The 26,046-nt window shown below is 37.1% G+C and overlaps 1 pseudogene; it reads left to right on the top strand.

The window, feature by feature from the left end:
- Positions 1-26,046, top strand: part of LOC121298528 — a 58,976-nt pseudogene that overhangs the window by 17,202 nt on the left and 15,728 nt on the right.

The following is a 26,046-nucleotide window of genomic DNA, read 5'->3' as shown; positions in this document are numbered from 1 at the left end:
TTTACTCTCGTCCCTTGTACTGCTGGTGCAGATCCACTCAGTAAGCAGATGGAGACTATGACTTTGAAAGCCAGCACACCAGAGAAAGAAGACAAGGAGCATTCCGTTGTTTTTGCCAGAGTTTACAGTGGAGTAGCGCGGAGAGGGCAAAGGATGTTTGTTTTGGGCCCAAAGTATGACCCGGCTGTGGTCTTAAATAAGGTAAGCAAAATAAAAATAAAAATGTTTTTAACCTGAAAAAAAAACAACTTAATCATACAATAGGGAAAATAAAATGTAGAAATGGATCATGATTTTAGATAACAAACAAAAAGGACTGGTTTGCTTATCATTTGAGCAATCGGATATAATCAAGCAAAACTGTTGAAAAAACAATCTGTACTGTATTACCCTCAACACAAATGATCTGTTTGGTTCTGTCAGCCCCATTGCCCTGCCTTCCTGAGTATTGGTGATGGAGTGCTGGGAGCCAATACAGTCCCCATGTCAAATAAAGTTTACTCAGCTTAGTAATAAGTTCTAGATTCTTTCACAGATAAACCAGATAATGACTGCTAAGCGCTCAATTACCAAAGCCCAATGGGATCCTATCCATCTACCTGCTTTGCTTAACAAACAAATACCTTTAGGTGACTTTTGCCCTGTTTATACTGTTAGATGAAGGATAGAATATAGCTGAAGTAAGTCCTGAAGATGCTATCAGTGTGTGTGTTTGTTTACACCAGCTGTCTTCACAGTTGGGGAGGATTACATTGTCTCCACCACAGACTCACTCAGGTAAAAGCACACAGTGTCTAAAGATCTCACAGATAGCACGTAAAGCCACAGACTTAAGTGATTTTCAAGGATGTGCAAAACATGTTTTTTATGCAGCAAGTGTCCACAGTCAGCCCTGAACTATAGGAAAGGCATAATGTGTACTCTTGTCATTGATAAAGCTAAGATCAACAACACGTCACGTATAGAGATCTGGGAGAATTGTTGACAATGCACCTATATGCTCTCTCCTCATCAGCAGATAAATTGTAATACCACCTCTTGTAGAGACTCTCTTTTTTGAGCCCCACAAACTTGAGATCGAACCGTGGTTCATGCCTTTATAGTGTCTCATTAGCACATAATCCATATTGTTATTTCGCATTGCAGCTGTGTTTTCTAATTGACAATCACTGCAACACCTGATGAAGACACACTGTGTCGAAACGTGTTGTGCTTGTTTCATGTTTTGTTTTAATAAATAATAAAACATTTTTAAAACAAAATGTAAGAGGAATCTGATGCAGATAATTATTAGCGACCAAGTTTAAAAGAAAAAGAGATTAAGTGTGACCAACCTCGTCTCTATGAGTGTCATCAAGCAGTGTATACATGGTTTATATGTCATTGCTGTGAACTATTTTTTTAACTCTGCATATATAAAGTGCCTTATGGTTGGTACCTCTTTTTGGAAAATGAAAAAAAAAAAAAGAGATTTTTCTTTTTTCTTCCTGAAAGCATATATACACTCCCTGTCTGCCTGTGCCATTGAGACAGAATATCAAAGAGATTTAGCAATGCTAAAACAGCAAAATTACTGCGGGCAAGTACCACTGTTAGTGTTATGAAATTATGCTATTTCTAGTTTAGAGACATATTAAATTTGTGTTATTGTTTCATACAGACATTGAGCCATACATCTTAATAGCCCTGTAGGGGTATGTACTTTTCTGTAACCATCAGCGTTAATACTTTTGGGATACAAAAAAAAAGTACTTTGAAAGGTCTGCTGCTTTTATCTGCAAGGAATTACTGATAGCGGAACACAAGGCAGTTACAGTGGGCTGGATTTTTTTTTTCCCCCAAAACTGTCTCCATCTGGTTTGGGGAGTATTTCTGGCAGATATAGCAAGGGATGAGGTCTAGTATCTGTCTAGTCCTAGCACACAGCATCTCCCCAGTGCTCAGACATAAGCTTTAGTCATTTTTTGTTTAAGTTTGTGTGCAGATTTATTTATTTTGTTTGACCAGCTCATTGGTGTGTGTCTGTTTTCATGTAGTTGATGAGGTGGTGGTTTGAAGAAAGTATAAAGTGTGAGCAGTAATCTTTTTATAATGAAGATGATTTTGGGATTCCTGTAAATCCTAAACCAAATGTATAAGTCCTGCTCCAGGGCCCTGTTGCATACCTGTAATGACACTGAATGGATTTCTATCTTCTCCGAGTGATGGAGAACAGGACACCCTAAGAGATCTCCTAAGAATAACAGCAATGCTTAGTGTAAATAAGCCTTGCGGCTTGGGTTCTCTTTGCCCTTTAAAATACAGACCCAGACACAATATTGAGGATTTTAGCGTGTATGTGCACTTTTATTATTTACAATAATAAAAGAAAAATAAAACAGAAACAAAATCCTAGCTCATACAAGAGCGCTAACAAAACTTTTCTTCAAAACCCTAAACTAAAGAACCGGACAGCTAAGCTGTTTACTAGTTTAAAAACACCAAAATAAATTCAAACACTAAAGTACAAACAAACAACACAGACTTGAGACTGCCCCAGACAAATACCTCCGTCGATTTATATACCTGACTGCTAATTGCAGGCAAGTGATAGTAATTCCAAGCTGGAGATAGGTGAACCCCATCCTGGCTCCCTCCCGTGGCATTCTGGGGGTTGTAGTCCTGCAGCTCCCTCCTTGGACTACATCCCCCCCCATCCCCCCATTCTGCCATATTAGGAGACAGTGTGTTCCAGTGGTTAAAGTCCAGGGCTTATAACAAAAAAGTCACTTGTTCAAATCCCACCTCTGCCTCTGAGTGACTCACTGTGTGACCCTGAGCAAGTCACTTAACCTCCTGGTGCTCCCTCCTGTGGATGAAATGTTAAATCAATGTCATATTATAAGTGACTCTGCATATAATGCACAGTTCACAGCCTACATTGTAAAGCACTTTGTGATGGCAGTCCACTATGAAAGGCACTGCATAAAAAATAAAATATCAAAATTAAATAAAAAAATGCTGGAACTACAAATAAAGTATTGCTAACTCTGAAACAGACGTTTTTCTGTCTTAAAAAAAAATCAGAGGGAAACTCTCTGTACCATCTGGCAGCTCCCTAGCAGTTTGCCTGTGTGTTGATGGTAATTCTCTTCACTAATGTGTTGTTGTTTGTTTGTTTCCTGCTCTCAGTTGCCTGCGGGCTGTTCTGCTGCAGATGATCTTCCATCAATACCCCACATGGCTTGCTCTACACTGGAGGATCTCTACCTGCTCATGGGTAGACAGCTGGAGCAGCTGCAAGATGTGCCCTCAGGCAATGTGCTCGGTACGTCCTTCTGAACAATTGTTTCTACATGTTTGATAAATCTGTGCCAAAGGCTTTTGAAAATGTGTTCTAAAGGACAAAAAGGCACCGCCCCCACCCCCCTATAAAATAATAATATCGGTATATTCTCCCCTAGAAATGGTAGTGAAGTTGTTTTTAGCCGTCTTTTGAATGCTGGTTTGCAAGCTGTTAAAAGCTTCCGTTGCAGGTTGCTACGTGAAAAAAAAAAAAAAAAAAAAAATGGCATACGTTGGTAGCTAATATACTCAGGTTCACGTGCACGTGGCATTTTAAAACTTGTTCTGGTCTGTTTTATGAATTTCAGCATTCCACAGCAGTTGCTTTTCAGCAGCACATTTTATATATTGGTATGATTTACTGCAGATTGTTTTTTGCTTTGGATAGCCTGCCCTGTTTGGACCCAGCTGTATGTTACCTGGATATGTTTTTATTTGTACTGGCAGTTCTTCTTAGTTGAACATGCTTTGTGTGCTGGGGGTACATATCTTGAAGTTTCACACATTTAATTGTCAAGAGGCTTATCTGTCAACATAGATTTTAAGCTTTCTCCTCCTGGCAGCTTTTAACTGTGCAGGTATCTGGCGATGACATTGGTTTTTGAACCCACATGGATATATTTGCCACAGTAAACAGTTGGTATTTCCAATAAACACTAGTTGCATTACAAAACAGACCCCTCTTTCTGTCTAAGGGTGAGAGAGGTAAACTAGCTGTCAGTGCAAGAAAGTAGTATGCAAAATCAAGCATGCAAGAAATTAATTTACACAGTATGATCATATAAAAATAGTGTCATTTAAAAATGTTTAACCTGTGAATGTGCACACAAATACAAGCTTTAAAAAAATATGTGTCATTTTTAAATAGCTGCGCTCTCTCCCCCAGTACCTCCCCACTCCACCGCCCCGCGGGTTTTTAATTGGGTTGCCAGATATTTGGTACTATCACAAAAATGTCAAATGCTTTCCAGATGTTTAAATATAAGGAGCTTTGCAAAACTGCTTTGGAAAATCTTTATTGGCAATATGATGTTCATTTTGTGCACCAACTGGATACAACTAAATGAAGATGAATAGGATGCTTATTCAGCACCACTGCAGATTATATTTCTTAAAATTGATGGAAGTTCTGGTAAAGTGCACTGCACTGGTAAAAATGTCATAGCACTAGAAATATGTTCAGGAGTAACTCATTAGCTTTATGTGCTGTCTCTGCAAAATGTGTACATGTGATCTTGCTTTAGATTACAACAGTGCTGTTTTTTTTAGGAATATTGACTTGCTGAAGGTACAGGACAACATGCTTTAGTAGTGGATTATGAATAAAACATTTCACCAAATATATTCTACATCCTGCAGAAGTCATTTCAGGAAAAAAAAAAATCCAGATCATACACAGTAAATTAAGCCTATGATCTATTTCACTGCTGGTTTGCACTTGGGTCATTCGCTGTGCGGTAGGCCTGTTAAACTTCATGTTATTTATAGAAACAAAAAGAAACATTATCGTTTATTTAATATTCAGAAGAAACAGACTACCGATACAAATTGCAGAAGACATTATTACAGTTAATAAACAGAAGGCTGTGTCACAGTTAGTCTTTTGGCACTACACAGTTACGCAGGGGACCAGCTACTGTATCTGTGTCTGTAACTGATTTCACATTGACTAGCTTTGCACTCATAGCTATTGGTTCAGCCTGACCACAGACAGGAAGAGACCATTGCAAGACCAGACAGTAGGTACCATTTAAAGTTTACTTCTTGAACAGTTTACTTTTGATCATGACTTAAAACCCAACTCTTGTAATAAACATCAGCGAGTCACTGTTGATCTAGCATCTCACCTACAGTAGAGTGACCCACTGCTGTCAGAGACACACAGATCTGCTCAAAAGCACACAATCCATGCAAACATTACCATAAAATCAGCATCCTCGATGTAGCAGTTGTTTTTTCCATGCCCTTTTTAAATTAGATCTCACGTAGCTTACCCATGGGGTAAAATGGGGATGGGGGGGGGGGGGGGGGGGGGTTGAGAGAGAAAAAACAACAACGAATCTTAGACTGTATAATAGTGGGTGTAGGGTTTTGGAAGGCCCCAGACTGTTACCTATATGTATGTATGCAGTATATATTTAATGTCTTTATTCAGTGCTGGTAAGTAAACATATAAGCAGTGTGGCAATACACAGACATCTGATGGATTCATAGTCCACACACATTTCTCAGTAGTGCCTAGTATAACAATACTGTTCAGTCTTTATTAAATGTCAGAGCTACAACTGATACAATGTTTAAATTCTATTGGAAGTCCAATTCTTTGGTGGTTGTTTGTGCATTTTTGCGAATTACTGCTGACTTTAGTTTATTGACAGCATAGTTTATTAAAGTGAAACTAGTACACATCATTCTTGAGTTGTTTAGTGATATTCAGCATGTATTTATCTGTTAATGTGCTACTGCTTATATGAAGGAAGCACCCTCAGTGATCTCATGTCAGTAAAGCTTTATTGAAGCTTTTGAAAGCTTTGCATCAGCATTTATGTCAGATTTTTAGGGGTGTGTTTCGGTCAAAAGAAATGGTGTGCAAATGGTGGTGTGGGTTACAATACTGGCACTTAGTGATGTCATGTGCTCTTAGCTCCCAAGGCATTGTGGGGAATTGTGAAACCTAGGTTGGGAATTATCATATAGTCCAGTCATGGCTTCATTAGATCAAGAGCCATTACCCTTATAGAATGGTTAGCTATTAAAAAGTCTATAATGCCTGTGTGATATGGTCCAGAGATTAAACAGACCACACAAACAATGAAAACAAAAATGTGTGCATGACAAAGCATTATGGGATCCTCCCCTGAACTGGAAGAGAAATTAAAAGCAGGCTTATGCCACCGCCAGTGTAGCAGTCACCACATCACCGAAACAAAGGCAACACATGTGTGCCATGTGGTGAAAATAAGGTTTCTGCTTCCTGCAAACTGTCTGCATACTATGCATTGACAGGACCAGAACAATATCCCTAAATCCTGCTGTGGCAGAGCACAACTCTGCTCTTGAGAAATTGGCAGGGATGGGGTTAAATTCCCCTACCTGCCTTGGTTCATTGTGTTCAGGTGGCTGGGGTTGATTAGATGATTAGTTTAATTAACGATCAATCAGCGCCCAGCCACCTGACATAAAAGGAGGCCTCTGCTTTTCATTTAGGAGGATGGAGCTGAGGAAGCAGGTTGGTGTTTTGGTGTTTGTGATTTTTGAATGTTTTGAATCCAGTGAAGGCATTGCCCAGCCTGGAAACCTTTATTTTTGTGAGTGTATTTTTGCTTTATTTTGTTTATTTTGTGTTTAAATTGCTTTGTTTTGGCCCTTGTGCCCTTTCATTTTTGTGTTTATGTTAAAATAGTTATTTTTTTGAACTCCAGACTGTCTCTGGGCCTCTATCCACTCACCAGCCTGCCACACCTGCCTATTGAAAATACCGAGAGTTGCATTGGACTGTGAAAAAAATAAAATAGTTCTTCGTTCTACTAAAAATAGGTCTTCCACTGGATTTTACTTAATGATTGATTTTCCATTTGCTGGTGATTCAGCCTCATCAACAAACCTGATTCATGTTTTTTCAGAGTGCATTTCTTTCATGCCAGTTTTTTTTGCTGTGAAAATTGTGGGAGTTCAAATTTTATTGAGTGAAACATCAGGGAAATAAGGACAGATGGGCCTGTAAGCCCCAGAAGAAATAACTATCCTAGTTCTGAAACATCCCCTCTATAAATCCTGAAAGTGTCCTTTTTACCTCCTGCTGCTCTTACATGTATATGCTTTTAAACTGCTGGGCCAAATCCATTTAATGAATGTGATAAACAGTTAAGCTCGAAAGTACACAAAGGTGAAACCCTTTTAATGGTTTCCTGAATGTCACACGAGTGGCCTGTTCATAGGTTAAGCAAAGGCAATGCCTTTCATTAGACCTTCACTGGTCACATGTCCTTTAGTGAGAATCCAAAAAAGTGAATAGTCGCATATGCTAAACCAGGTGTCTCCAACCCTGGTCCTGGAGAGCCCCAATCCTGCAGGTTTTATAGGTGTCTTTACATCATCAGTGGCTAAAGATCTGGAACACATGTTAATCTGGACTAATTAAATCAATGATTGGTTCAATTAAGTAACTGAGACCTCAGATGAAACGAAGACTAGAAGACCCTGTAGCTCTCCAGGACCGGGGTAGGAGACCCCTGTGGTAAACTGTGTGCAGTATATCCAGACTTGCATTACACTAACCAGTTAATAGAAGACACAGAAACATGTCTGAAATGGACTTATTCCATTTGGTTTTGAAAATGTTAATGTGTGCCAGATTAGAGCTTTCTGTAGATCCTCACGCTATTTTTTTGTCAGATATGTACACTTTTGAAAGGCTTTTGTGTACAACTAGGTATTGTATGTGAAGCTGTATTATATATAGATTCTATATTATACAGTGTCTGACTTGTCTTTGTTCATATTGCTAAACCCTAAACTTTTTTTTTCTGTACGATGTAGTTTGGGCATTCATCTGAATAGTATACTGACTAACTAATGTAATTCAAACCCAGAAAAATGCTGGATTCCAGCCCTTAAGACAGTGTTATGTGGAATAACAGACCAACACCCACACATACAGATACATAACATAACAATGCAAACACATGTACATAAGAAAAACAAGTGCAAACGTGTGGGCACTAGCCTTGGAGATGGGGTTACAGTTTCATACTGCATCTAGCAAGCCTCACTGCAGTTTTCATCAGTCAGCACTCTAGAGGTTGGTTACCAACACATGTATTTAAACTTTAGAGATCTGTATTGAAGGCTGCAGTATCTCCATCGTTTAATGCAGTTATAGTTTTAAGATGGCTGAACAAAGTAATCTATCTTGCATATGCATGTATGGTAGTAAAGGCAATGCACATGTGTTCATAGGTACTGTTAGTTTGTGATCCCTTTGGAAACAGTTTTGCATTTATTTATTAGAATGAACATTAACATGAGATATTCCTGTATGTCAGCATACCAAGATAATGTCGTAATGTATTGTAACAGTGCTTTTAGAGCTTACACTCAATAAAAAAATATAAATATAAAATATACACCAGCACCAGAAAATCATATCAATCTTCGTTGGTCCATTTATTATATTTATATTCATGATAATGCTGCCCAGTATGAAACCCAGCTAAGCCTTTAACTGACTGTATTGTGGTGTACCACCATCACCACCACCAAAGTGCTGAGCTCCATGTATATAAAAGAGGGCTTTCATTATTAATTCCTATTGCAGAGTTTTTGGGGTTTTTTTATGACTTCATTCAGAAGCAATGATTTCCGTTTTCCGAAGCAATTTATCTTGCAGCTTCAAAGACTGCAAGAGTGCTTTGTTCCCGACCATATAAGGAAACGAATTGTAGATTATCTGGAAAATTAAGGAAGCTGTTCTTAAACCTAAGCAAATTTATATGCATTAATGAAATGTCTCAGTCTTCCTTCCCAATGGGAATGATTTGTAATTTGAAACAAAGACAACAGCCCTTTTTAATTATTTTTAATCTAGGTCCAAATACAACTGGAAAAGTTAGCCTAATTACTGTATCTGCTCAACTTGAAACCTCATTTTTTGGATCAAGTGGTTGCAGTTGAGACATTGTGTACAGGAGGGATCTAATTTTCAAATCCTAGATCCGTTACCGTTTTACTGCATGACCTTGGGCAAGTCACTTCTCATCCTTGTGTCTTAATCTAGCAGCTGTGATAACTGGGAAGGAGCTTGACCCCACTGTTTGGCATCTCATCTGTGCTGTCTTGGGTAAATAATTGCTTAAAGAAACTAGTCTAGTAGAAAGATAATGGCCTTAAGATAGCTATTACAGTCATGTCTGCCAGTTGAACAAAGCCTTTGAATAAATCCCCTTTTGCCCTCAAATTGCAGATTTGGCTGTGGCATAAGCTGAACCCTATATTGGTTACTGTATTTTTAGCCTGAAGCTTGATTTTGTAAAATAGGAAGTTTAGGTTATTTTATTTATATAAAGGCACAAGAATGCTAACGAATTCAGACAGCGTTTAAAAGAGACATGTGCCCAAACTTTAGTGGCAGTCTAAGAGTAGTGTTGGGGTTGTTAAACAGTAACATGTTTGCTCAGGAATGCACCCATGTAGCCAGAGCCGTTTTGGGAAGGAGTTTTTGCAAATGTTAATTGCTTTGCTGTAATGTATTATTAAAACTGTAGTGCAAACTGTTGCTGTTCATTTCTTTTAACGTTTGTTATTAAATTGAAAGCACGCTCACTAGCGAGTTTACAATCATTTTGAGTAAAAATAATGATAATGTTGGGTGTCAACAGCCCATATCGTGCTTTTAGGTGGTAATTATGATCGTTCAAGAATTATTGAGAGACCATGTAAACCATTTTAGTTTTTGATGTGTGTGTTGTAATGCCAAGAGCTTGTTGCTTGGGTTAAATGTGTGGGCTGCATCCAGTTTTTCACAATTCAGTCCAGTTGCAGGGAAGTAATGCTTTGAAAGCATTTGAGCTGTTCTGTAAACAGCGCACTGTATGCTGCTGATTCAACACAGAGTTTTATGAAAATATTTGTTTTCAGTTGAGACTTTTGTTCATGCGTTCAGCAACGCTAGAGATTAAAGCTAAGCGTATAAATTAAACTACACATTGGAAAAGTTGTTCTCATTTCTGTGATGGGTGCTTTGCTGCCTGTTTAGCACCTAGTTTGTTACTTTTTTTCAAAAGATTTCGTAATTAGTTGGTTAAGGTTTGAAATGCAGTTATATTTAGAAGTTTTTTTGCTATACCGTAATTTAACACAAATGTCGCTCTCCCAGCTATATATGGCACACATGTATAACGTGAAAACGTTCTGTTGAATGTAGATTGCCTTTTAGTTTAGGGTTGTTGCAGCACTCGACCTTACTGCTTAGCAATATACTTGTGAGGACCTTTCTACTAGATGCATGGTGTGCTTTATATAATTGTGTAATAAGGCAAATTTATTCTAGCATTTCATGTTATTCTATGTTATCTGTAAAGAGAAATTTGCCAGTACTTGTAGTAACTGACCATTTGACAGTGACTCACTCATCCTTGGCACACTTACTATACCATCATAAAATAGGGTTTTTGGAATTAGACCATCATAAACTGTTGTGAATGGCTTCTCAGTGGTTGTAATTTATTGAATGGTGCTATCTTGTTTTATTTCATTCCTGTGACCTAGATCAGAACCTCTGCAATTTTGTCAGAAGGCATTCTCCGAGGGCAGGCTGTTCCCATCAAGGATTCTATGAGGAATCCTGCAGGGGGAGGAGGGAGAATAGTCTTCAAGAAAACTTCCCCAGGACGCTTCCGCCTGGCAACCTTAACATTCAGCAGGTTTTATTACCGCTATCTCCAAACAGGCAGGGCTGGTGTTTTGTAAAGTAGAAGCACAACTCACAACAGGAGCATTTACAGCACTGGAAGGTGGCTGGCTTTATTGCAGATGCAATAGTTGAGCTCTGGTTTTCTGCCAGACACACTCTAGCTGAGGCAGATGAATGTGAACTCACCCACTAGGTGGCAACAATGAAACAAGAACCAGCTGTCCCAGGAAAACCTGCCTGCCACTTTTTTTTTTTTTTTTTTTTCAGGACAAAGAGAAGGCAGGGGCCTAAGCCAGAGCAGGCAGATGCCAGGGTTTTTCAAGGATTCCAGGTTGTCTTGTTTCTAAACTAATGCCTGGGTCATGTTGAGTTATCCAGCTTAGACAAGCCGTTGCTAATATGGAAAGAATAACAGCTGTTGTGGCTGTGCTGTTGATTTGTAATTTGGTCCGCATGATAGAACTAAGAGGCGAGCATCCAGCACTGATTGGGATTCTCTTTCGCTTGGCTCGAATGATTTTTCTTAGAATAAAAACCAAATACTCTATGCCAATTTCAATAACCCAATAAATCGAAATATTTCACTAAGTCTGTTTACTGTTAGACTTAAAACCTCCATTCTTCATCCTCCCTTGCGGATTTGTCAAATAATTTTCCACCTTAAGTAACACATGAAGTCTAAATATTTGCCTCTACTTGAGTAAAGGATTGTGTGATGGTACTTTATTTTTTTTTTCACATGAAATTACAGCCTGTTTTCGACTAGCAGTGACTTCTTTTTTGTAGGGAAATTCAAATTTCTGCAGAAACACCCACACACAGTTTGTTTATAATCTGGAATTTGCAGCATTCCTTGTTTGTGTCATGACTTTGTGATGTTGAAGGTCAGGGATCTGATATGCTGAGTTTATGAGTTCTTTTTGTTTTGTATGATGGTGAAGTTTTGTGTTTTTACACCACCTCCAGCAGCATGGAGGCAAGTGAAGGCTTTGTCTGTTTAAAATATCCTAACAGTGGCCAATCTAAATATCGCAGCCCTAAAATGTACCAATCTGATCTGTATTTTCCACTATATTTTTATTGAATTTCATAACCCTGATAAATGTGTTAGTTAAGCACCCCTCAGTGGGGCACTAGCAGGACTAACACTGCATTAAAAGGGCTGCTGTATTTAGATACAACAAGGTCCTTCATTTTAAATATAAACAATACTGAACCTTCCGAAAAAACGTCTTTGCTCCCTGCTTTGTTGAGGTGCCGGAATTTGTAATTTCGGGTTGATTTGCAGGGTGTGCACAATCATTATGGTTGGTCATCAAAAGAGAGTTAGAGAAGAGCTAATCAACTGCTTCTTTGGGCCCCTTGGCTGCATTGCAGATCTCACCTTGCAAGCTAATAGGTCACGAAAACAAGCTTGTTTACCGGCCCCTGAGGAGTTTAACAAAGAAAGGTGTGGCAGTAAAAGTGAGGTACAAATGAGATCAGGAGTGAGAGAACACTGGTAATACATCAGTACTGTCTGCTATAGAGCTGCCTGTTTGTTCTCATTGGGCTGTGTTCTCTGTTTATTAGCACTTTTGTTCACATTGCTTCATAAAAATCTAGGACTGCTAACAAAAGTATATCAGGCTTAAGCCACATTAAGCAAAGCATGTGGTAACACATCTAGCTTTCCTCAGGAGCAGATGCAGCACAGATGCAAATGCCATTAAGCATAAGTTACTGCTGACTGGGGTGATTTCAGTCTAAAGCACATGCATGTCTTACAGCACTGTATTTAACTAAAAACAAACTGACATGTCCAGGAACGAACACATATTCCACATAACTAATAGCTATTGAGTGTTTTAAAAAAGTTGCCAAGTAGAGACATAGATGCAAGTGTTTAAAAATGCAGGCAGCTGTCCTTATGTAATGTTTGTTCGATGGTTTTCATGTTTAGGTATCTTAAAATAACCTGGACGGTTATTCCCTTGGTGGAGGAAATAAATGAGGTTCTGATGTTTCTCTTTGGAAAATACTCAGTAGCCATTAGACTTTGTTCAAGGTAAGCCTCACTGAGAAAAACAGGAAAACGGCCTGCCCTTCTACACTTAGAAATGCTTTATATATTAAGAATATATTAAATAGTTTTTCTCAGCAAGAACTTTGGATGTATTGTTTTTTTATTATTATTGTTATTATTAGATATATAACTCTTGTAGTATCTACATTGTATGTCTGATACTGAAACAACATGTAATATAATGTGTGTTTTATATTAAAATTTATTAAATTTAAATTAAATTAAATTAGGTTTAGGTACTTCATAACTATCGACTAGGGCCCTGATGCTCTTCTCAATGATATCTCCATGTGACAGGAAGCAAAGTGAGACCGAGAATCAATTTCGGCAAGAAACGGCATGCATTTTATTGTCAAGAATAGTGTGGGTTTATTGGGTGAAAACAATTATTTGCATAAGAAGTCTTGGCATTTGGGCTACTGGCAGATTAAATAAAGCATGTTACCTTATTTGCTCCATTGAACAGTAAGTAAGAGTCTTTATCAGATGCTTCATTTGTGAATCACAAGTAGAGTCACATAAAGAATAGGAATGGAATAATTCAGCACAAATGGTTATTATTATCTGAGTAACAAACATAATGACTCTGTGTTGGTATTATTAGGTCTCCTGAATGTGACTCTCTGTAATGACTTTTAATAGCAACTTGAAAAAGAGAGGATATACAGTATCAGACCATCGCAAATGTTTTTTACATCCACTAAGGGAAGAGTATTGCAGGGAACAGGTTCATTCTTGCACCCTGATGTACTCAAAGAGTTCTGTAATACCTGCTGCAGCTGTTATCTTTCTCTGAACTACTTTGATATGATCCTGTATGAGAATGATTTGTCATGGATATCAGACATTAAACTGTTTCCCACCTAATGAGACTGCTGTCCTCTTCAGGTGGTAGAAGTGTTAAGTTATTTGGAGGATTTCAAAGTATACTGAGACAAAAAAAATCCAGATTCAGAATCAGTTTAACACATTGCTGAGTGACAAAAAAAAAATCAACACAAATCAAATCAATCAAAAATTCTTGTTTCTAGTCTAGTTTACCTTTTGTTAGAATTAGAGTACTTTAACACAAAATACTACTTAACATTAAATTGGGGAAAAGAAAAAAATATATTTTTAAAAATAAAAAAAAAATATAAAATATATATATATATATATATATATATATATATATATATATATATATATATATTATTATTATTATTATTATTTTTATTTTTTTTTATTTATTTTTTTATACCAGTACTTGTTAGACAAACTTTAGTTGTGGCTTCATTTAATGCACTGTATAATTTATAATGGCATAGCCGCTGTGCCTCTCTGCACCCTTCCTACCTACTGTCCCTTTGCTCTCTTAATCCCTCTTAAATTAGACCTTTGTTTAGTCATTCAAGAAAGGAACTGCAGCCTGGCTACAAAACAGGGAAGGGTGTCTAACAAGCGGTCTGTCCTTTGGGATTGCTTTTAATGGCTCAGTGGTTTTAATAAGCAGCCGATGTGCAGAGCAGAGAGCAGCTGCAGGTGGTGGTGCCATTTGAAAGGACCAGAGTGGCTTTCCAGGATCGATGCCAACTTGCAAGCGCAACTACCTCCTGCACCAGCTTTACAATTCTCTGAAACATTTGGTGGGCTAATTCTGCCGTCACATCTTGTCTTGATGGAGAGACAGACGGCTTCTTCATCATCGTCTTATTTTATCGGTTTATTTATTTATTTATTTTTTCTTGGCTTAGCCCTGTCTAGGGTGATGGGCACATTTTTTTTTTTTTTTTTTTTTTTTTTTTTTTTTTTATTTTTTTTTTTTTTTTTTTTTTTTTATCTCTTCCTGAACCTTTTGATTCTTTTTTTAAATGCTATGCATTTTAATACCCCTATGGCCCCTGCCTGTATCAGGACCATGCTTGCCTGGGGGCGTAGCGGCTGTTGCTTTGAGAGACGGGGGCTGGAGTGCCAGCAGGATGCACTACAGCTACTGTCAGCTCCTTATCCAGCAGAAACAGTTCTGTGTTTGCTTTTCCCCTCAGAGATTTGACCTCTATGAAACCTTTGATGCACATTGCCAGCTTATATATATATATATATAGATATATATATATATATAAGAGATATATATAATATATATATATATAGTATATATATATATATATATATATATATATATATATATATATATATATATATATATATAGATATATATATATATATATATATATAGATAGATAGATATATATATATATATAGATAGATAGATAGATAGATAAATACTTATGCATTAGCTTATATTGAAAGTTTTTTTTCATCAGCTCCAAAACCATTCGCCACTTCTTAGCCCAATAAAGCTTCCTCCTTTACATAACATTAATTTCCTAATTGTTCTGCATCTGTAAAATGCACTTAATTATGCATTTCCAGTTTATCATAAGGGGAACTTATAATTGTGAATCTGCAGATGTTGACTTACGTATTTGGTACACAGCTGTACTCTGATTCTCTCGGTCAAGGTATGTCTTTCATGAAGGATCTTCAATGACAGCACTGTAATATACAAGCCCTGCAGGGAGGCCAGTTTAAATTAGCACATGCTAATTAGTTTGAAAACTACAAGGGTTTAAGGCTTTAAGATTCTCTTTAGTAGTGAGCATTCTGGAAACAGAAAAAGCTTGTCAGTGAAAAGGATGAGCGCCTCTCTTTGCTCTCCAGATACTGCTCTGATTTATACGTCTTTTTAGACATTGGTACAGTCGTTGAAGTCTGGAATTGTAAATGTCTACTGGGCATTAACCTTCCATCAAATAAACCTTTTTATGTAGCATAAAATACATTATAATAGTTAGAATGATGTTTAAGCACAAATCTTTCTTCAAGATGTTGTTAAGCAAGGTTTATTTTGATGTTTTACAACTAAAGCTGCTTTTAAAAAAAAATGTAGTTATTGAATAAGCAGTATGTTCTAATTTGCATTTTCTACTTCAAACAAGTTAAAGTGAATTGGTCAGGTCCATCTGAACAAATGTGTTCATTCAAAAAAAAACAAAAAAAAAACAGCTTTTTATTTATTTCAAAGTCAGTGTACAAAGGAATGAAACACCTTTATATTATTGTTCTTTTTTTCAGTACTAGCATAATGATTTTACAGGTGAATCTTCCAATGGTTAAGAGTGATACATGATTTGTAGCACCTGCAGGCCAGCCTGTGCGCAGTTCAGAACTGCTTGGTTGTCCGACGCTGTAAGTTCTGGATATGATTGCATGACGGCTGTGTCTCATTAGACGTGCCATGGACACCTTTAGACTTCATGGGTCTCATCCCTAGTAGAAGTCCACTGACTAAGCCTAGTAGCCAGGTCTTGTAAGCCTTCTATGGTCAGATAATCTATCGAGTCAAAACATTTTGCACATTCAAGAACATTGTTCTTGTTCTAGAAAACGTGGAGAAGATGCTGTGCATGTTTTGACTTTTCAGGCATCAGTCCTCAGTCTTTTTAGTTTAAGTGCAGATTTACATCACAGAACTAGTTTGTTGTTCACTGCCATACGTTTGGTCAGACAAAATAGCTGTTCTTCAAAAAGCTGCTGAGCCACCCAGAAAATGCAACAAACACGACCACAAAAAAACAGAATTAGCTTTAATATATCATGCTAGTGAAAGCAAATGGTCTCAGTAAAGTCTAGGTTTTAAAGTGTGGAAGAGGCACATTTAATGGGACTAGTAAACAGACAAAATAATAGCTGATTAATGCTGATGTGAAAATTGCATTTGCCAGTGCCTGTACCTTCACAGAATCAGTGCAAATCACACTTAACACAATGAGCAGAAACAGTGCTTTGTGGTGGTGGGTGTATTACCAGCCACTGCAACAGTGTGCATTATGTTGTAGCTAATTAAGGCTACCCTTGAAGTGGTGTATACAATTTATTTTATTAACCATGTGACCGAAAGAATCCTTTCCACTTCCAGTACAAAAGGCCAGGCCAGTAATTATCACATTTGCATGCACAGACTGCAGCATTTCCTGAAGCTTTCATTCTGATCATCAGTGACAAAACTTTACAGTGCAATGCGCCTGTGAATAACTCTTTACCTGGGGAAGCATACAGAGGTGCACAACATGCCCGTATTCTCTATAAAAAAAGAAGATGAATGTTTTTTTTGTTTTGTGTTTTTTTTTAAGATTTTTAAATAAAGGCCAACCTTCCTTAAGACAAAAATAGCAGTTTAAAATATGTTCTTTTCTAAACAAGGACAGCTGCTTTAGCTTTTTAAGGGCCTCATCAACCACCTGCTACCTCCTTGATGCCAAGCGGATGCTGAAACGGAGCAGACCTTCTATTACCCAAATACCTATTGCTGCCAGGCATCTGTTTCTTCTTTTTTTTGTTAAACACAGGCAAGATTTATTTTTTATTTATTTTTTATATAGGATGGTTTTAATCCTCACAAATACTCTTTTCTTGCAGTTTCAAAGAGTTATTTAACATTTTATGAGTTGACATTAAAAGTACAGCATTCCATATAAGAGGGGTATTGTGATCGTAATCATTTTTGTTTTTATGATATGGTTATGCAACGTGAGTTTCATGACCAGCTTAATACTACATGCCATCCCTGAACAGCACATGCCTTGAAGTGTGTTGTATAATTTTTTTTGAGGGGGGTGGGGGAACCTAATTAAAGACAATATTTTTCAAGCTGAGGTGCCCACTTTATAGAGGATATTACTGCACAGAATTTTATTTTTATTAACACAAGGCAGTAGCTGAACATTTGTCCTTTTCCAGAAACATTTTTCTAAAAATAATGTCATTCATTGATAAGTATGTTGAAAAAAAGACTGTATTAAACCCAGATCTATCAGCATAAGCCCTTTCACCTACCTGTAGCTTTTGGATTATATGTCTTTGTTTTATATCTTTGTATTATGTTTAAAATAGCAACATTTGTCAGTTTCTCCTACACTAGAATTCCATGTGTTTTTGAAGGACACATTGCACAACTTAAACATATGGAATTGTTTAAGAAAAGATGAGTTAAATCAAAATACATAGACTTGCCTCATATACTGTATGTATAAATGGAAAAGCTTATGTTCTTCCCTATAGTAACACAATAAAAAAAGAATAGAATTTAAACTGTAACCTGTTTGAAACGTCTTTGGTCAAATCTAATTTATTAGTAATTATATAAAGTATGCCTTACTAAATCCTATTTTGAGCAAGTTATCTGTGTAATTTAACTTGGACATGAACCCTTTTATGTTTTTTTTTATTTATTCTCCTTTTAACTGGGAGAAAAAAAAATGCATTACTGATAGAGATCACATCCATTACTTCACATATGATAAAGGCATTAGGCTGAGTAACTTTATATTATATTACTCTGTTTTGTGGGAGTGAAAGGCGCCTGCTCTGTACTTTCTAGAATTTAGGGCTTACATCTGGGGGAAGCAAACAGTGGTCAGATTACTTGAGTTTAAAATAAGCAGCTGACTATCTCAAGCTGTCACGTTTTGTGTCTGTCTTAAAGAAGGGGCATCCAGGCACTGTTGCTGGCGGGCGCTACTTGATACAGCACTTGCAAAGTGCTTTGTTTAGTCAGCAGAATGTTAGCCAGGCCCAGGGCGGTATCAGAGGGGGCCTTGGAATAGAGGTAAATGAGTTCATATCTCTTCAGCAAGGCAGCAGTGATAGAAAAATAAAGGCACCCGTATTTGGTCTCACAATGGATTTATGTTGTCTGCAGCATCTGCAACAGAATTGGCTACAGCAGCCTCTTCCTGTGAGTTTCCTTCAACTGTTTGACCTACTCGCACAAGCAGAGGAACCACAGAAATGTTTTGTTCAATAAGTGTGAATTCTGACTTGCAATACTCAGACTGTAAACTACCTCTTGTGAACTCTTACCTGTTAACTCTCCTGTGCTGCTGCCTGTGTGGCTGAGGGTCTTGTCATCAGCGTCACTGTTTTTTTTTTTTTTTTTTTTTTTTTTTATTGTTATTCTGTTGGCTAATGCTGCAGGCCCCACCTCGGTGATCTCCAGCTAGAGTTAAGGGACTGTGCAGCTGTAAGTCTGGTCCCTGCAACAATTCGTTTCTAACATTGAGATTTTGCTGTCACAGATTATTCTGTTTCAGCCATTATAAATCAAAAACAGCCAAGGATTATACCCAGTACAAAGCTTCATTCTATAACTCCTGAAAATGTCAAAATGTTTCCTGGGTTCATATGGTGCTAATATAGTGGTTTATACCCCTGTCTCTGTACTAATTATCCACTATAATTACTGGTTTCCTTCCTTCTAAAGTGCAGTTAATTGAAAATGCAGTGGCCGGCACATTGGCCCTTTCCGAATCTAACCATTGCATCACTTCTGTTTTATTCAAACTTCACTGGCTTCCTTTTGCTGTAGAGTCCTCATCACTTTCAGGCCTGCCCATCTATCCCTTTGTTCTGCTTCATTGGAAATGATACTGTAGAAACCAGGACTTTTCATACTGCCTTTTTAAAGTGTATGTAGACACAGGGGGTGCCGTTTTTTAATGTGACTTGAAGTAAATACTTACTTTGACTAGCTTGTTAGTTGTTACAAGACATAGTTAGCTCTCTAATGTATTGTTCCTTGAAGTATTATTTTTATAAGGGCTGTGCCACCCATAACGATCCTTGCTTGGTTTTGTTCTTAGGAGTCAAGATGTGTTTTATGGTTATTGCCGTACAGTTTTCTAGTTTAATATGTTGATCTCTTTGAAAATGGATCAGTAGTGTCTCTAAAAGGAAAAGGCTGGTGACTGCAGTACATTTCCCATAAATTCAAAAAGACAATCCTAATTAAATTGAATGTGCTACAAACAATGTTATAAATATATAAAGTACGCTCAGTGGAGCCCAGTTGTACTCTGAACCATTTGTGTGTTGTCTTGTGCAAAGAAAAATAACAGATGTTTAACTGAAAAATCATTTTAAATTAAAGGGAGATTCTGTATTGTGGCAAAGTCCCTTTGAAATGTGCCTTATATTTTTCCAGAAATAAGAAAAACCAGAGCGCTTCGTGTTTGTGTCACAATTTCCATTAAAAGATAATTCCTTCCTTTTTGCTACTGCTTTAATTACAAAAATGATGTATTCCTTGATGTGCTGACAAAGAAAAAATACAGATATTTTACACAAATGGTTAAGTGTGTTTTTCCTTTTTCTCTGATCCCTTTTATGTACCTTTCTGGCAACAGATGCTGTGCCAATGTGTCCTTCTGCCCCTTCCATACAGTCAAGCTCAACATGTTCAGACTCCCACAGAAATAATTGATTCCTGGCAAATTCACCACTTAAAGGCCTTATTGTAATTCAACTGCACTTAACTTTGACAGCTGTCAACTGCCATATGCTTTTGGTTGTTTCCATCCTGCAAAGGAGTTTGGTACTTAAATTTGGACATTGGTGGGGCTCCTAGCTTATAAAAGAGAATTCCATTTTTGGGCTTATATAACACTGTCATATTCTCTAAATAAAAAATACTGTATTAAATAAATATACTTTCTATAGCATGCAACAGAACAATATTCAACATACTGTTTTTTCTTTAATATCTCAAAACAAGTATTGACATAAATTCCTACAGATCAACAGAAATTGAAAAAAAAACCATTTGGATGTATAAAATGAAATATCATCCAGGCCTGCACTTGTACTCTGCAGACATCTCCTAGGATTTAGTGATTGGTGTACATTTATTAAGGAATCCATTGAAAAGTAAAATAAATAATATCTCCAGGTGACAGTATTCTGTTATGCCTGTATCCTCTTCGAATGGAAATCTACAGCATGCTTTCACTGCAGTAGCAGATATAATTCTTGGCGAACGATTAACACAATTTTTACTAATATAATCTGCACCTTGAGTATGACACGCATGTGTGAGCTGCTTTGAATTGCATCTCTTGTGTAACTCACACAACCTGTATTCAGCCCTGTTGAAAACATCTTAATATACCATATTAAAATACTTTATAGTAGACTGTGCATCTTGTATATCAAAATTTGTCAAAGAGGGTGCATTTATGTTCATAAAATTGCACAAAATCGCAAGACACATTTTGTCCAACATATGGTTTAAATAGTGTGATGCATATACATCACTTTAACTTTGCTTATTAGGATGTTGTTATGAAACCAAAAGAAATGCGTGTTCTATAGCTGTATAAATAGTTTATAAACTCTTGGGTGGAAACTTTATAACAAGAAAGCAGAAAGTCAGATAAAACACTTTGTAATTCAACTTCAAGGCTACAAAAGCAGGACTCGGCGCCAGCTTTAGAGTAATTACCCAGAACTGCAGCTGCTACATACACAAGGAGGAAAACATTTTCTTTATATAACTTCTATGCCGGCCAACTGTGTTTGTGGTTTTGAGGACATTTCTCTGGGCTTAAATCACCGTTAGCTCTTTTTGTGGCTACCAGCAGCTTTCTGCAGCAAGAAACTAAAAGGGGATTGTACACATGCTTTACTTTGCGAGTGCATATAAATTGGAATTCTCAGAATTACCATCATGGTAAAACTAAGTGAAGCTGTGGCCTTAAGCTGTGATTTCAATATCATTAAGTAGATGCCTTTGGGCTCGCAACACAGAGGAAACGTCCTGTCAGACAAGAAGGCTTTTGTTTCTGCCTTCCAGACGTCCTCAGTTGACTCCAGAGACATGTAATTGGCGGTCAGTCTCGTGGGCCTCAGCGAGTTCAAGTGCAGTTCCCTCACACTGGTTAAATAAAGACAAGTCATCATGCATCAGCCACAAATGCTTGTCTATTTGTAGGGCTTCTAATTTTCGGTTTTAACCGATAAAAAACGACACACCCCCCCACCCGTTTACAAAAACAATGAAATGATATTGGTGTATATCCAATAAACACTGGAAATGGTTGCTCAATTCACGATAACATGACCCCCTTCCCTGAGAAAAAAATTAAGTTAAATAAAAAATCCAGTGCAATTGGGCAGTGTCCTTCCTTCCTCACCTTGCATTGATTCATTCTGAATACTTTAAACCCACCCCAGATACTGAGTGGCAGCAAATTCCTACGTTTCTATTGGATGACTGTAATATGTTGCCAGATTTAAAAAGAGATTGCAATTAGAATCTGGCAAGCATTGTTGTTACTCGCCAGATTTAAAGCTATATTACAGTTCGATAGGGAGTATTTTTACATGCTCGAGGAATTTAAAACAGAATGGCAAGGTGTGGTGAAATGTAAAAAAATGCTTAAACACACAAAACCCCCAGAAGAATATGCCCTTGACCATAAGGATTCAGTTGTGGAAGACAGCAAAGGAAAGAAGGTACAGTTGAAGTGTGCAAGTACTGTCGAGTTACTATAGATATTGTGACAGAACAAAATGCTCAACAATTTTGTAAAGTAAGTGAAAACAATGATTTCATATGGTATAAAAGCAAAGCTCTGAAATAATAATAAAAAAATTACATAAAACTCAAAAACAGCTCAAAGTAAGCACAAGAAGAATTTATCCTAGAGTGTTGTTTTTTTTTTTGCATAAAAGGCAAAACCGCATCAGCCAATCAACATTAATGTGCCCAGTAAGAGAAGGGTAAAATGTGTTTTAAATCACTCATGAAACAGTTTATCGGTCATATTGAACAAAGTCGTACTGTAAATTCTAAGTAGTCTTAGCATAATGCTCTGACTGTCAACATCAAAACACAAATAAAGTTGGTAAGAGCATTGACAAAACTCATTGTCTACTCAAATCGTAATGCGTAATTGCACTTAAATTGCTCTGTGTTGGCTGTACGAGTCAATCAATTAAATTGTTATTTGTCGCAATTGTTTTGTGTTTTGACTGAATACCAGCAGCAGAGGGCAGGATGGCAGATATTTGAGTTCTGTATAAGATGCCTGGCATTTCATAAAGCTTGAACAGTTCAATGCTTTCTGTACTGCTCATAAGGTGTATTATAGCTGGAAGGAAGTGTTGGGAAAGAAGTTGGCAACAGAAATTCTGCCAGAAACCTGGCAGTAGTGTTGTCACAGTAATGAGCCTGCTATAAAAAGCTGTTTACTGATGGTTTCTCAGAGATAAAAGTGAAGCGTGTTTATAGAAGTATATTTCATGGTTCTAATCTTGCGAGACCCTGCTGACAGAAGCCACTGCTCAGAGAGGGAGGTGTTTGCTTTTGGAAGTGCTCAGCTCAATAAACCCAATAAGGATCTTAGCGCCTCTATCGGTCATTTCCCTCTGTTGGCCTTGCAGTAGCTGTTTAACTCAAGCTTAATTGCCTTTTTCTTCATTCAGATAATTAAGACAGTGTTTGTTGTTGTTAACATTTCATTGAAGAATGAAAAACTGCCATGAGGCTGTCTGCTCCCTATGTTTGTTTGGGGAACCACGGCCCAGCGGTTAACAGTGAGAAGTGCTTCAGAGAGCTTTTTAATTCCCAGCTTTTCTAATGTCTCACTGTCAGATGTGTGTGACAGTCACAGCCTGCCTTTAAAACTGCACAGCTGTAAAATGCTTAAGAACCACTTGAAAACAAAATAAAGGCTTTCATTGGGACCTTCTTGAGTAGATCATTTCTTTATTAATAATAAAAAAAAAACTTTCAGGATTGCTGAAAATGGCAAATAATATTGCTACATAGATGGTCTTTAATATAGGTTTGACTATATTCTGAATCTGTGACTGTATTCTGAATGTGTGAACAAGTACATTCTGTAGTTAGCAACACACTGTTCACAGGAAAAATAGGAAACAATTGTGTGTCGTAATGTACAGGAGAAAAAAAAAAGGAAGAAAATAAAACCAGCTTTGCATGTTTTGTTATGCAATGTTATTGCTGCCAGAGATTTTATTTACTTAATTTTACAAGAGGGACTGTGAACAAAAGTAAAAAAGTAAAAGATACTGTGTTATAGACTGAGTGAGCTTGTTTGGGTTTATTATCTGCATTTTGTTTGTGCCATATAGTGCAAGTGAGTGATTCTTTTACACTTGAACTGTGATATATCTTTTAAATTGGGTTGGCATTGTTGTTGATAAGGTCACAGCTAAAATATAAAAAAAAGAATAACTTACCTGGGATCCTTTTATCTTGCTGAAGATAAGACCTCGTCTGAGCTGCTGAGCACACACTGTCCCCATCATAGGGGGTGAAAAGACTTGACAGACTTGAGTGAATCTTCCAACAGGGAGATGCAGTATTGGCTTTATTAGGTGATCGGAGCTGCTCTATGTTCTTTCTGGGTGAGGTTTTCCCCTCTATTAGAAGTTGAAGTCATCAGGTTGTTCACTGGTTGATATGTTGCTAATATACTCTGCACAGTAGGTGTTCAGGATTTATATGAATACGTTAAAAAAAAGTAATACATATTTAAATCAATTTTTTAAATATGGCATTTATGCAGCTTCCTATGAAAAACAAAGCATGGTATGCTATTTCGGTTAGCTAAAAGTTTCATATTGATTACATTTCTGCTCATAAATATTCAGACTAGATACAGTATATGGATTTATTAGTATCAAGTATGGGTGGTATTTTAGGGAAAACTAACAGCAAGATAAGTGCACTAAGCCTACAGCTGCAGTACGCACATTATAACCATGATAAGAGCTGCTGGAGGCACAGTAATTGCTGACTGCACTTCAGTAGAAGAAGACACTTTTTTATTAAGGTCATGAGCTTTGACCACTTCATTGTGGTATCAGTCAGGAGCATGACAGCTCTCCACTCCTGCCCACTTAAAGATCCGCAAGAGATGATGTCATCAGTAAGATGGAAGGTAGTGATGCCTGGGATTGATGAGAAGTGAGTCTTTCAATAATAAAGCGATAGTTAGAGCTTAAACAGGGTTCATTCAGTTCACATGGCCTTCATGTTGTAGTTGTAATCATTTTCTTATCTGCTGACAGACTTTTTTAAGACACCATTAGACTGTTACATTTTTGCTGCATTTGTAGCTCAACAAAATGCCAGTAATTTCTAACTCGGAGATAATGGAAAACATAATGAGGGAAAGCAAACTTTAGCAGAGAGCTTTAGATAATGCCACAGGTGCAGGTTCACTTTTTAAACTGGGATTTGCAAAACCGTGTTATCTTTAGAAGATAATAATAATTTTTTTCAGACGCTTTATCAACACCATTTTTTGTTGAAAATCAGATACCTCGATGAAAGGAGTTATTGTATCTGCTGCTAGTGAATTGTCCACCTGACTCCTATGTTATTTACAAAATAGAGATTGCTTTTCTTCCAGTATAATTGATTAGGCCTGGTCGGTGCAAGTCTACGGAATAGTCTTTATTGAATCCAAAGCATACAATAATATATATATATCTGAGAAAAATGGAATCGGCCAACTGGAAAGTTCAATTCTTTTTTGCCTCTGCGTTTGTGATTCCTGTAAACTGTACTGTTACACTGTGCCAAGCACCTCATTTTCTGTTATGCAAACTGTGACATTAGGAGACCGATCTGGCTGCCATTTTGATTTTTCCAAGAATCCAGTAGGATTAAAACAAGGATAAGTACAGGCCACTAAAATGTATTCAACTGTCTCAGACCTATTTTATTTTTGAAAGTAGAAGTCTGTGAAATCATTTCCCTAGGATCTAAATGTAGCCAATTTTATTACACTTAACAGACCCAAACTGGGGATACAGACCAATGGATTTACAGTAACTGTCATCAGGTTGCTTTTAGACTGTGTGGGTCCCTTAAGTAAGTTATCTTATATTGCTTCCTTGATTGGAAGCTACAGTTAGCATTGGTTTTTTTGTTTTAATTTATTGTAAATGTAAAGGATTTTGACATGTTTAACTAGTCAGTACAACATTAGCATTGCCAATATCTTAACATAAAGGAACGACTGTGTATATTTTAGTCTCTGGAAGACTCCTGCACTGTTGAAGGTGGGATTCCCAGGATAGTCTCTGACTCTCAAGACAGAATATAACTGCAAAATGTTGAAGTACTGTAGCTGTGTAGCAGTAATATATGCAACTTAGTAAGTTAATAACTCTTAGTAAGCACTTGATCTACAGCATCCACGTGAAGAACTTATTTCACTGGAAGATTTCAGTTTGTAATAACAGTATCAGAACCACATGAACTATAAGTGGAAATAAAAATAAAAAAAATCTTATCACAAGGAAAAAAAAGCTACCCACTCACATTTACGTTCTTTTGGATCATTTTTATCAATAGTTTGTTGTCCCTGTTTTATTTTATTAGGTATCGGGT

The sequence above is a fragment of the Polyodon spathula genome, chromosome 24 (genome assembly GCF_017654505.1).
Source record: "Polyodon spathula isolate WHYD16114869_AA chromosome 24, ASM1765450v1, whole genome shotgun sequence".
In the NCBI taxonomy this organism is placed as follows: domain Eukaryota; kingdom Metazoa; phylum Chordata; class Actinopteri; order Acipenseriformes; family Polyodontidae; genus Polyodon; species Polyodon spathula.
The sequence above is the reverse complement of the archived record's forward strand: the minus strand, read 5'-3'. Positions and strand labels throughout refer to the sequence as shown.